Source organism: Vulpes vulpes, chromosome 16 (genome assembly GCF_048418805.1).
Source record: "Vulpes vulpes isolate BD-2025 chromosome 16, VulVul3, whole genome shotgun sequence".
In the NCBI taxonomy this organism is placed as follows: domain Eukaryota; kingdom Metazoa; phylum Chordata; class Mammalia; order Carnivora; family Canidae; genus Vulpes; species Vulpes vulpes.
The window spans coordinates 70,415,184-70,429,092 of NC_132795.1; the positions used below are offsets into that span (position 1 = coordinate 70,415,184).

General features: G+C 49.3%; 1 protein-coding gene across 9 annotated transcripts in view; it reads right to left on the minus strand.

The window, feature by feature from the left end:
- NPAS2 (neuronal PAS domain protein 2) overlaps window positions 1–13,909 on the minus strand; it is a 174,111-nt gene that overhangs the window by 93,189 nt on the left and 67,013 nt on the right. The window contains exon 1 of one of the 9 annotated variants that reach the window (XM_025992434.2): window positions 3,045–4,593. The exons of the other annotated variants lie outside the window; for them this stretch is intronic. The gene's annotated coding sequence lies outside the window, so the exon portion shown is untranslated. Of the gene's footprint in view, window positions 1–3,044; window positions 4,594–13,909 lie in introns of those variants that run through there. 9 annotated transcript variants of the gene reach the window in all.

Sequence of the window (13,909 nt, forward strand, 5' to 3'; positions counted from 1 at the left end):
GGCTGGCATCCATCAGGCAGAGATGGCGTGGGCCATAAAGGAGAAGGATGTCAGCAGGCACGTGTGCAGGCAGGGCCCAGCGTGCTGCCAGCAGCTCAGGCCTCCAGGGGGGTCCTCTCCATCACATGCTGGCCTCCCCTAACTGTCCTAGCCTTTACGTTCCCACTGGGGGCCTGAGCCTCTGCTAAGGCAGCTGACTCCAGGCCCATCCTTTCTTCTTCTCTGCCTTACTGTTCTGTGAACATGGTCTCTGCACAGCAGGAAGGTCACTGCAGGGTGAATGGGGCCACACAGGCCTAACATTTCTGAGAGGTGCTCCTGACCAGAGAAAGGAAGGGCTGTATTGATGGGGAGACTATTTTACCAGCCAAGAGGCACCCACGGATGGGTGCCCCTGTCGCACCTCCGGAGACCACCTGTGGCTGCCGGTAAGCAGGACTGTGGAGACCAACATGCAGGATGCGGTGGGTAAAGCAGCTTGGGCTGGACCCAGGAAGCAGCCCAGCTGGAGGATGTAAGCACGCGAGGCCAGTGAGCCCTGGCTGGGCTCGGGAAGCCCCCAGGGACGGAGCCGAGAGCCACACCCGCTGCCACAGCAGGCAGGCTAGTGGGACACACAGGGGTTAGCATCTGCCTCCGGGAGGGGGCAAAGGCAGCGGAGGCCTGCACTTGTCAGGCCCAGGCTGAAACCCTGCTTCTGCCCTTTGTAGCTCTTTGTGACCGTTGGCAGGTAGGCGTGCTGCTAGCCCCAGTGCCCCTCCTGTGAGGTGGGGAAGCCCGCAGGGCCTCCTTCATCGTGCGGGGACAAGAAGACAATGAGAGCATCAGTGAGAAACCCCCAGCACAGGCCCTGGGCACACATAAGTCCTCAGAAATGTCTAGCTACTGTTAATCACACTCTCAGTAATGATAACCAGCTCAGCAGCTAGCCGTAGAAACTGGTACTTAAGCCTATAAAATGTCTTTGAGCAGGGGATCCCTGGGTGGCTCAGCGGTTTGGCGCCTGCCTTTGGCCCAGGGCAGGATCATGGACATCCCGGGATCGAGTCCCACGTTGGGCTCCCGGCATGGAGCCTGCTTCTCCCTCTGCCTGTGTCTCTGCCTCTCTCTGTCTTTCTATCATAAATAAATAAATAAATAAATAAATAAATAAATAAATATCTTTAAAAAATAAATAAAATGCCTTTGAGTAGAGTGGGATTATTGTTCTTGTGTCTACCAGTCATTGTGTGTGTGTGTGTGTGTGTGTGTGTAGGCACAGCAGAAAGACAGACAGACTTGCACACACACTGCCTGGAGTGGTGAGCCTGCCCCAGCCATCCAGTGTAACTCAGCAGAGACTTAGGTTGTTGTCAGGCTGGGTGGGAGGGAGAGAAGGGAATGGAACAAACAGAATGCCCGAGGATGTCCTCAAGAAATAGCTATTGACCTTAATCGAACCGGAGAACAGAAGTGAAGTGTGCAAGTGACATTTTCATTACCTTGGTGAAATTTCTACCCTAAGGGTTCTGGAACATTCTTTCTCACAGCCACTTACTGCTATACAACGGACTGCAACTCTGGCCCTTGGTGAACAGGGATCAGCAAACGGCAGCCTGGCTGTTTTCTCATGGCATGTCTGCCCCGGGTCCCACCGTGTGTCAGCAGTGAGACAGGAGACGAAGGAATCATACACCCTTAGGTGACAGAGACACCCCCAAGGACTGGGTCTCCAGAGAAGGCTTCATGCAATATACATGGGAAGTATGTTATTCTACTAACGCAAGGGTTGGCAGTGCTCTTTCTGTAAAGAGCTGCCTAGTAAATATTTTAGAGGCGGACCAAACCGTCTCTGCTGCAGCTACTCAACTCTGCTGTTATAGATGATATGTAAATGAATGGGTGTGGTTGTGTTCCAATAAAACTTTATTTGCAGAAACAGGTTGGGAGCCAGAAAGAATCACTACTCAGCCTTCCTCTTCAGGGTCTTACTTTTTAACTTTTTTTTTTTTTTTAAAGATTTTTATTTATTTATTCATGATAGGCATAGAGAGAGAGAGGAGAGGCAGGGACACAGGCAGAGGGAGAAGCAGGCTCCATGCCGGAAGCCCGACGTGGGACTCGATCCTGGGACCCCAGGATCAGGCCCTGGGCTGAAGGCAGGAGCTAAACCGCTGAGCCACCCAGGGATCCCCACTTTTTAACTTTTTGTACAGCCAATTCCATATCATCTTGAATTTTCTTCCAAGTGACTATTATAAGCCTGTTGGGTGGCAAGGCCATTGTTTTTACATAATGAAATCATGACACTTTCAAACCGGCTGAGAAATGGCTTGAGTCTTGGACCCACGTTAGCTGGAGAATCCTAGTATTTCTCTCCACCATACTGACCAAAGCTGGTGAATTTAGCTCATCACAAAGAGAAAGCATTAAAACCAAGAATTTGTTGAAATCAAAAGGGGCAACAGCAAGCACATGCATTTCCCCTCGATGGGGGTTCTTTCCTGTCTTCCCAGTCAGCCCCTGGTGAGGGAACCTCATGTCGTTTGGGATTAGCATCTTTATCTTGTACGTGAGAACTTGGTAACGATTTTTCCTCATTATACTTAAGAAACAGAAAGGCTTTGAAAAATAGCCACTGATGAACTGCCATGCTTACTGGTGTCCCTTTGTCCTTTGGGGGAGGCTAGGAAATGACTTCCACATTTTAATTCTTCCTCTCCCGGGAATGTTGTTTTGGTTGCAATGAATCATTTGCTGGGGGAAAAAAATAGCTTTTCTAAAGGAAACGGGCAGTGAAAATGCGAGCGCCGCCCGCTCCTGCAGTCCCAATTCCCCTCCAACTGAGAAATGCTCGCCACATCCTGGCACATCATCGACTTGGGAAATGCAAGGTGGACAGGTCCCTCCTTCACCCTGGCCACTCTGGCAAGTCCCCGCCCCCTGGCACCCTGGCAGCAAGGCCTCCTGAACCTTGCTGGGGGCCTCACTGGGCCCAGTTCCCAGAAATCACCAAGATGAGCCCCCCACCTCAGTGACCTGCCATGAATGCACGAAAATCATACCAGAAGCTCCTCCAATGGTCAGCACTGAGGCTCTATCTGCTGGTTACAATCATGAGTCCCCCTTGCAAGGGTCTGATGATTCATTATTCAGGGGAACAGGGCCATAGCAATGAAGGAGGGGCTAGAGAAAGTTAGAAACTTCGTTATTAAATAGACAATGACATCGTTTGGTCAGCAAAGAGCTTCCAAAATAAAAATCGTCTCGATACCTGGAGGTTAGGGTCAGCCTCACATGGCATATTATTCTTGCAACCTTTGTTATGTTCCAAGCACTCAAGATTCCCTTTGGAGGGCCGCTTTATAGAGTTTAGGCTTCACAGTGAAAACCTGAGTCAACTAGAAAATGTGATGGAGGGGGGACAGTGTGTGGTCAGGGTGTGGACAATAGATCCCTATAAAAATCAGCAAGAGGGGAAGAGATTTATGAGTCATGCCCAGAGCTGAGTCAGTGAAAGCCTTTGTTGAGAACCGCTCATCAGCTGCCACAGACAAACCAAAATGAATCCATGAAACTCTGCTCCAGCCAGCAGCTCCCCAGCACGTAACCGGTCCTAACGCTCCTTCTGGCCTGGGGATACTCATCCTCATTGTGCTCCAGCTTGCAAGGAGAGCCAAAGAAAAAGAAGTCCTCGAAATAGGAAGAGTCAGGCTTGTTTTGGACATCCGGGCTGGGAGATTTGGGGTTTCGTATCAGGGCTTCAAATAATGGTGAATAAGAACATAGACTGCTTCAGTCCGCTGGCTGCGGAGAGCCAGGGGCTGATGGCACCCCCCGTGCTGGGGCCGCGGGCCCCGGCCCAGCTCGAGGGCTGCCAGAGGCCCCGGGGGCACCCTCTGTGCTGTGAGACCCTCTGGTGACTGTGCTGACCGTGTTCACTCTTCACAGGTATCCGTGAAGCCAGAGCGCTGAGTTCCTGCCGTTGGCTCTCTGTGGTCCAGCTGGGCTGAGGTAATCCCCCCAACCCAGGGGAGGCGGGTGCTGGCCTGGGGGGCCTTCCTCTGGCGTGAGGAGCATTGCCAGGTCCATCCAAGTCACCTGGACAGGCCTGCCCCCCGCCCCCTGACATGAGTCTGGTGGTATCTGATGCCCAGGGTAGAGAAACAGGCCTTGACCACTGACACCCAGAGCTGTCTGAGCAGAGGGTGGCCTCGTGTCTCGGGCAGGGTCTCTCTGCCCACTCGAGGTCCCTGCTCCTCTCATGGGTGCTGTGCCCCGCGTGTGCTTCTGCGGGCAGGCAGCGCACAGATGAGCCACAGTCTCTGATGTCATCAGGGGCCTAGCAAGGGGGCATCCCAAGGGGAGGTCCAGCCCCTGCCCGCCAGTGGAAAGCAGTCCTGACTAGGGAGGGCAGACGGATGGGGGGGGGGTGCCCTCTAGTGCACAAGCTCCATCCATGAGACATAAGGCAGCCACTACAGGAATGTTCTGTAGAAACAGTCCCATTTCTGGATGCCCCACCAGCTTTGGTTGGAGGGCGATTTCCAACATAGACTAGTGTCCTTCCCTCTCTAACTAGATGCCCACCTTCCATCTTCTCTTCCAGAAACACACAGCACCTGGAATGTGCAGAGTCTGAAGAAAGGCCTGCCTCCTTTGGGAGGTCTTCCCTACACGGGAAGAGGAGACACAAGCACAGACCAGGAAGCCCCCAGCCCACCTGAGAGAGGGGACGCGAAGCACTTCCCCCAGGAAGACCTTGGCCGGCAGTGGGACAATCACTGCCTGCGACAGTCTTGCTCACCAAGCAAGCGGAAAGCTGTCAGCTGGTCCAAAAAGGCCTGACTTTCATGCCATTCAAAGGCCAATTGGGTTTTGCCCTGGCAGGACTAGAAATCTCTGGTTTCCACATTTTGTACATTCAGATATTCATGTTGTAAATTAAAGGTATTTTGGAATATCTCTCTCCTCCCATCTGGCCTGATAACACTGAAGAAACTGCAAGAGAAAGTAGGAGAAGTCTATTTTTTCTTTTTTAAAACAAAGACTGAGTTCTTGCCTCTTATGCATATCTAATGAAGTGACCCCAGGAAATGCACAATTTGCACACTAGCCTGACTCTCCCCTGGGAGGTGGTGGCTTTGGGGTGTCCAGGAGAGTTTCAGACACAAGCCCCACGGTGAGGACGGTTCCATCAGGTCTTTGCTGTTAGGAAGGGCAGGCCCAGGACACCTTTCGTGAGGCATTTTGCTATGCACAAATACAGGAGTTAAGAAAAAGATAAAGCGCTAGCTTCTGGCTTTCTCATATGTCAGCTTATTTAATCATGCCTATCTGATCCCACGATTTTTTTCCCTGAACAACTCTAACAGACACTATCCTACGCCCACAAATAGCAATGCAGCAATATCTCAGCAAAGACTAAAAGCAGTAAATGTATGTGTGCGTTTTGGGGAGATTGTGCACCAGTAGCTCAGAGGGGCTCAGAGGGCATACTCCATGTTCCTGAGTATGTCAGCCATGCTCAGCCCTGGATTGATGAGCTGCTACCCCAGTCACATTGCCCCCTCCTCCATCCCCATCCCCTGACATCTACACTGGCAACACCATCTTCTTCATCCCTCCAGCTCTGGAGCTCTGGTCCCATCCAAGGTTCCACTCCCATCCTCACCTCTGCCATCCTCACCTCATCATAAGCTCTGTTTATTTCTGTGGTGCCTTGGCCTTAGCTGGTCACCCCTGCCTCCCACACCTCCCCAACACACTAGAAGATTCCTCCCCCTTGAGGAGGGCAAGCATAGTTCCCATCCCCTCTACATCTCAGAAGCAGAGGTTCCTGGGGCTAAGTACACATTCCCAGTAAGGAAGTACATGGCCAAAGAGCTTCCATTTAGAAATCTGTTTTTAAAGTTTGGAGAGAAGCCTTGGATCCCAGCAATAATTCACCACGCCGCAGGATCTCCAGGAGACAGGCTGAATTGGGACACAGGATGCCCTGCACTTGGACCCTGTCCCCGTGTCACCTTAGGTGCTGGGCCCTAACCCTTTAGACTAATGGAAAACAGGGCAAACAGATTAAACCACATTCACCCAGAAGACTGCCATCTGTACGACTCAGAAAGCTCCTTGCTCGGCCCAGCCCCTCTGGACAACGCTAAACAGGCTTAGCCTGCTGTGGGCAAACAGGAAAAGTAGGTCAGCTCAGCAGCACCGAGCACAGTGATGAGCTACTGATGTGCTGTCCGAGGAGAGAGGGGCGTGCCGGCTCACAGCCCAGGCTGGGTGGCTCGGGCCAGCCTCCAGGGGGCAGCCAGGGGACCCAGGTAATGAGGAAAATTCAAAGAAAGCTGGAGAGTTGGTTCTTAAAAAAAAAAGCTGCATAAAAAAGAACAGTGTGGACTGACACCCACTGGCACTTACCTGCCTTCAAAGACAAATCAATTCATGTCTTTATTGCGGGGAAATAAGCTGTTTCACCTGCACAGGTGCCCTGCCCTGACAATTTTCGAGAACACTGTGGACAATGGTGGCGCTGCCACCTGGCCCGGGGGCTTTCTCCACCTGACGTCTCTTCCCCCAACACGTCCATGGCTCCCCGTGATCACAGGATGCTTGCTGGGGGCACAAGCAGATTTGGGTGAGTGAGGCCAGGACCCGTAGGCCCAGGACCTCATCCTGGAGGGGAGGCACTGTACTGTTCCTATTTTCCCCATGTTTGGTCCAGCCTCCAGCTGTCCAGACAGAAAAACCACCCCCCTGGGCCTCTTGGGCTCAGAAGCTGGACAAAGTACCAGGTACGAGGAGGGAAATTCCCCCGAGGCCCAGGTGATCTAACCTACTTCCAGGAGCTGATGTCTGAAATCTGGTTTTCTTAGGAGGGCCTAGCACCAACCTAGAGGATGATGCGGGGTACCCAGGGGGACAGGTCCTGCTACCTGGGACTCCCAGGAGGGACAGGACCCCTAGCTCAAACCTCAAATAGCTCACTGGTGCCCCCGGAGCAGGGGGTGATGGGGGACAGGGCGTGATCCCAGAGAAGTTTCTCAACAGAGCATAGGCGTTATGTCCCAGGCCAGGCCGCGGGGGACAATCTGTAATGCAGATATGTATGATTTTTAAAGGGCTTTTTTTCTAAAATGCTCAACATTGTTTCCTCTTTATTTCAGTTCTTTTAAAAATAATTTTATTTGGGGGATCCCTGGGTGGCGCAGCGGTTTAGCGCCTGCCTTTGGCCCAGGGCGCGATCCTGGAGACCCGGGATCGAATCCCACGTCGGGCTCCCGGTGCATGGAGCCTGCTTCTCCCTCTGCCTGTGTCTCTGCCTCTCTCTCTCTCTCTCTCATGAATAAATAAATAAAATCTTTAAAAAAAAAATAATTTTATTTATTTATTCATGAGAGACAGAGAGAGACACACAGGCAGAGGGAGAAGCAGGCACCCTGCGGAAAGCCCAATGTGGGACTCAATCCCAGGCCCCCCGGATCACGACTTTGAGCCAAAGGCAGACGCTCAAACACTGAGCCACCCAGGTGCCCCTTTATTTAAGTTCTGTGACAAAGGTATCGCAGGCTGTTGTCAATAAACCTTTTAGAAACATTCAGATCTAAAAACGCACGGCTTTGGGAATGTTCACCCATCCTCTTTCAGAAACAACCTTATCTGAAAAATGTTCTCTTTAGCATTTTCAAGAACAAAAAAGCAGCAAGAGCATCCCTCAGCCTTTGCAAGTCAGACCTTCCTTCCTTTATTCCTCCTCCTGGCCCTCAAGGCTTCATTCACACATTCACTTAGCACGGAGCTGTGCCCTGGGAGCCAAAACCAGAGATGAGGATCCGCTGGCAAAGAGGCAACAACAGTGCAGGAAGATCCTGCGTTCAAAATGCGGCTTTGCTATTTCACCAGCTGAGTGACCTCAGGCAAGTTACTAGACCTCTCTCTGCCAGGGGCTCTCACCTTCCCAGAGCCGCTGAGACCTAAGGACACAGCACCTGTAAAACACTTCAAATGTGGGCTCAGGGAATGTTAGCTCCGGTGGTTGTTATTGCTGTCAATCCTAGGAGCCATTCAAAAGGTGCTATTCCGCATTTAAATAACAGATACTAATTATGGACATCAATTAGCTTTATTTTTAAATTGCAAAGGTATTTACCAGCTACCAGGAAACCCACAAAGCAAGTCCTTTTAAACGTCCCTTGCAATCCAAAAGGTTCCTGTACTAAGGGACTTCAGCTTGCATAACAGTATTTTCCTGAAGAGCTGGTGATAAACAACATTTCTGTGAACTGAATCATACTTTAAATGTGTGAGTGGCTCAGGGCCCACGCGCTGGAGGAGTGCAGCATCCCACCCTCACTAATGATCCTTCTGCAATGCAAAGCTCATCACCACCAATTAGTCTGCTTAACAGAGTATCATACACCTGCTTTCCATTAGGCCACAACTAACTGCAATTTTTTTTAAACTTTGTAATTTGGGGTAAAATTGGGGAAAGGTTGGATTCCTTCTACGGTTTTAAATAATTAATTTTACATTTTTAGCCACATTTAACAAGGTTGAAAGTGAAATGTTAAAATATGTTGAGTGCACATTAGTCAAATCTACTCTTCAATGCATTATTAATTCAAGGCAGCCACAGCATCTCAAAGCATGTCTGATTTACTTGCTTAGATAACTAAGTAATTTTATATATTTAGTGGTGTTACATTCTTATCTTTACCTAAATTAAATCGTGCAGTTTTCAATCCCCAGACTATGCTAAATTTTTTAGTCTAAGAAAAAGTTACCAGATTCTTTAGAACAAAACTAAATAATCATTCCAAGGTCACACTAACATTTTTGGATGTTGTGAACGTAAACACATAAATTTCATTTCTGAAAACTTGTTTGAAGCAAAAGGAAGCCAACAGACAAATAAATAAAACAAAGAGAGATGTCTAGTTTGAATGAAAACATTTACAAATGTTATCATTGTTTTCTGAGGGAGAAGCAATGTATATTCATTGCAATTCATTCCTTCCTTCCTTAAGAATAAAAAGATAAAAGGATCTTAGACCACTTTTCATTAAGTAAAGTCAAGCCCTTTATCACATGTATGATATGTATATGTATATACATAAAATTAAATATATATGATTTAAAAATAAAATGGCAATAAGAAGTATTAAGTCCTCCATCTTTCTCCTAGAAATATTTTCTCTCTTCTTTACCTATGCTCTCATTATTCACTTGAGATTTTTTTCTCCTTCATGTGGTTGAAAGTGTTTATTATGCCTTGCTCCAGAGTAGAAGCCAAGTTCACTACTATGTAAGAATGACACTGGGTCGGCTCCCTCTGGGGAGAGGTCTGTCTCTGGCCCTAAGTTTGCAAATATTTGGAGGTTATAAAAAATTAAATTAACAACACTACAGCCTTTCTTAGCCATGATCACAAGTGAGGTTTTAACAATGCATGTGTGTATGTATGTGTGTGCGTGCACACGTGTGCATGTTCACGCACATGACCTTCCCATATGTTGTTGCATGGCAACATGGTAAGATGTCAACACAGGTGTAAGATTTACACCTCTATGGGACCAAGAATCCCAGGGGCAAGGAGAACACCTCCACATTAGAGGTGTCCTCTTACTGTTGTCTCTTTTGTCTCTTATCTTGGTTTACTTTCTGCTAAATTCCTACGTGCCCTTGTATGGCCACAAAAAGACTGAGAGTGTGACTTGGGTTTAGACAAAGGAAAAGAATTTAATTCAGGAAGAACAGCTTCATAGAAACTTTAAAACACTGAAAAATAGAGTGGTCTCAGGTACAAGCAAGCAGCTTGAATAATGACCCATGGAGCTGTAGCCACAGATCTAGGTTTGGAAACCAGAACTCAGAACCAGGATCAAGTTCTCTCAAGCACCTGCCCTGCCCTTGGGGGACTTTTAAGGGTCAGGATGATGAGTTAGGAGGCCAGAGCTGGGCTCCCTGTGCTAGGAGATGCTCTTCTTTCCACAAATTCACAAAATGCCTCAGGGCTGCACATCACCCTCCGGGGGTGAGACAGGAAGACTGCTCTGTGTGATGGGGCCTAATCAGCGGGAAGGTGCAATCCGAAGATGTGAACTGCAGCGTTCACTCTGTCACTGGCCAGCTGGGTGACTTTGAGAATCACTATTGTTTTGGGACTGTGGCTTCTTCCTTTGGTTAAAATAAGAAATAACATTGTGAATGATGAAATGTCATATAAAAATGAGATCTTACAACTATTCAAATACGGTTACCTTAACCCATCTTCTTTTCTAGGTGAGAACCACATGCACAGGTGTCCATACATGTGATAGGGAGGCAGGGTGAAGAAAGGTGGTAAGAACCCATTGGAGGAGAAACCCTGGTTACAACACAGCATTGTCCATCTGTGACTGTGCCATGGTGACAAATCAGGGCCATTTGTGCTATCTTAACCATGGGTACCTAATTCCTTAATGTCCTAGAACGTGTGGCTACCTGAAGTTCAGGTTGATGCTGCTACTGCGTGTGGCTCTGACCTGCCTCTCTGCAGAGACATGACTTCCAGTCTCTGTCAGGTGCTGATGTTCTCAGCTGGGGATGACTAGAATATGAACCCTTCTTGACCCTGTAGGACCTTGCTTGGCACTGCCCGTGACCAAGTTTGCTGATAGCCTGGCATAAACACAGTCAGTGGTGACAACATCCAGTCCTGATGGACCCCAGCAGTCCTTTGTTTTTTTTGGACTGGGGTCAGTTATAAAAAAAAAATTAACCCTTCTATTCCAAAAGTTAATATTAAAGAAGTAAAATGACAATACTTGTGGATTGTCTGTGCTGTGGATTCTGGATGCAAATTCTTCTAATTGTTTTGATTCCAGTCCACTGTTGACTGTGGTGTCCTGCAGGATGCATATCTATGCTTGCAAGTATAGGGCACTCATGACTCTGAGCCATGGCCCATTGCTTAGCTCAGTTTCTTTTTCTTTCTTTTTTTTTTAAATCTTTTTTTTTTTAATTTTTATTTATTTATGATAGTCACACAGAGAGAGAGAGAGAGGCAGAGACACAGGCAGAGGGAGAAGCAGGCTCCATGCACCGGGAGCCCGACGTGGGATTCGATCCCGGGTCTCCAGGATCACGCCCTGGGCCAAAGACAGGCGCTAAACCGCTGCGCCACCCAGGGTTCCCTCAGTTTCTTTTTCTTACAGATGACAGCAACTTCTACTCCAAGATGGTCTGACTTCATGCTGATTCCTCCTTTAAAAAGGAATTCAGGTAACAGAACAGGCTCCTCCCGTTTCCCAGCCAGGAGGGAATGGGCCATAGGAACTGTGTGCTCAACACTTCAAAGTTTCCATAGAGAAAGTCTGAGAGTCTGTGTGCGTGTGTGAGACTTCGTACAGGCGAGATAGAGGGTCACCGTGTCACACGGCTCTAGCATACATGTCAACCATTTGAGATGCACGGTAGCTCCTTCCTGACATCAGGGAAGCACCAGGGAATCAGCCCTGATGGAGCTGGTGAGGATCTCAGAGCTATTTAAAAAAAAAATTCAAGGGAACAGGTGATGCTGGTCACAGCTATACGTGTGGTAAAATGACAGCACTATACACACTCATTGTACCAGTATCAACTTCCTGGTGCTAAGATGTAAGCACTGGGGGAACTGGGTTCATGGAATACAGTCTGCTTTGCAACTTCCTTTGAATCTATAATTATTGCAAAATAAAATTTCTTTCTAAAGGGGCCAGCAAATGGCAGTAAGGGCATTGAGCAGTGAGGAACCACCCAGCATAAACCCCAAGGCCAGGATGGGTCTTCCGCTGTCTCTGTTCCCCCCCACCAGTAGGTTCAACCTGGGGAAGTACCCTGTACCCACACCTCCCAGCAGTGGACAAATGAGACCCCATTCTGTCCCTGCTTGTTGATCCTGGATGCCACCAACATGGGGAGGAGAAAGCCAGGATTCTGAGATTTCAGACCCTGCCTGTTCTTCACTGCTTATTCTATTGATTGATCTTCCAGCTCCTGGTTTTACCAAGCATTGCAACACCCAGGGCCTGTAGACTTCCAAAGGATAACTTGGCAAATAAGCCCTGCTGCAAATTCACATGTTTGGGGCAAAGCACTTTAAGTGTAAGGCGCATATAGGAGAAGCATGGTGCCCTCAGTGGCCAGCATGGCTCTCTCCCAGACCTTCCCTCTACCAGCCATACTTTCCTCTCACATTTCACTACGTGAAAGGTGTGGCTCTGTAGGGCCATAGAGATTTTCAGTGAGCTCCTGCAGGAAAGAGACCCCGGGCACTCTGCTGGCCCATCACCCAGGCTGTGGGAGAGTTCTTCTCTTCCATTTTGGGCTCCACAGGACAGGTCCCCACTTTACTAATGAGGAATCCAGAGCAGAGAAAGGTTAAGAAGGTCACACAGCCTAAAAAATGTTTCATTGGTGTTGGCTGGTCATGCTAGTAACAATACTTCCAAAACCAGGAGTATTGGTACTTAGACGGCGGCCTGCTGGACCTGTCCCTTTGCTCCCCAGAAACAACAGGCTCTTCCATCCCCCCATCCAAGGGCTCCTTCCCTTGTACATCCCTGTGCTGTCTCCACCCTTCCTGACCTCGGGGGAGCCACCATGTATATTCAACCTCCTTCCCACACTCCCCAGTACCTACTTCCGTGGGGTTTCCACAATCACAGCATAGAACACCGTGTAGAATCTGAAGTGAGATCAGGAAACAAAAGCGTGCCCGGGGAAGCTCAGGTGGGTCTGGCAACTGAGAATTTGCACAGCAAAGGGGGCCCTGCATTTCCACCATCCTTCGTCTCTCCCGCCTCAGCATATCGAATACTGACTCCACCTGGGCTGTGTGCAAGGCAGGAGGGAGGTGGGGAGGCAGTCAGACATGAAGGAAACAGCCTCGGGGCCCGGTGGAGGGGGCCCTGGATTAGGCACCCCGAGACTGGCACTGCCAGCCGTATCTGGAGTGAAGCCTTCTGGGCCTCAACTTCCTTTCCTGGCAAACAGCGACAATGTGTCACCTGCCCTGGTAGTGACTCCCGATTGTTCAGGAGATAGAATGAAAGAAGCAGTTCAAAGTGTTTTGTAAAGCAAGGTCTACAGCTGTGTTTGGCACCCTCAAATGTATGAGTCACCCAGAGATCTTGCTAAAGGGCGGATTCTGATTTGGTAGGTCTGGGGAGGGGCTGAGATCCTGCATTGCTAACCAGCGCCCGGGAGACTCGGAAGCTGTGGGTGCACCGCTCACACTGGGCAGTGAGGATGGCGGGGCGTGCAGGGCACCACTGTCATAGACAGAAGTGCCTGTTGGGGTGCAGGGCTGGCGGGGGGGATACCAGAGGCACCGCTTCCACCTGAGGCAGATGGACACCCGGGAGCCTTTTTCTGGAGGTACCCAGGGTGGAGAAGCACTGCCATAGGCTTGTATGCCACCCACGACACCCCATCCAGTGCTGGCCAAGTCTCCTCCATGCAGAGGGGAGAGGGGACATGCCACGGTCTCCAGCAGCCTCTTCTACTTCCTGTTAGTTGAACTCATTAGAAAATTATTCCTACTGAGCCAAAATACCACTTTCCCCCCCATCCCCACCTGAGGCTTCTATTCATTTCTTCTTGCTGTGTTCAGGGGCTGTCCAAAACGACAGCGCTCAGATTAGATTATTGCAATTTTTAGGGGCACCTGGGTGGCTCAGTCAGTTAAACATCTGCCTTTGGCTAGGTCATGATCTCGGGGTCCTGGGATCGAGCCCTGCATCGGGCTCCCTGCTCAGCGCTGCCCCTTCCCCCTGCTCCCGCTAGTGCTCTCTCTCAAATAAATAAAATATTTTAAAAACCTATCAGATTATTGATCGTTTTAAAAATTGAAGTGCAGTTCACTGAACATGTAATTAACCATTTTAAAGTGTACAATTCAGCGGTG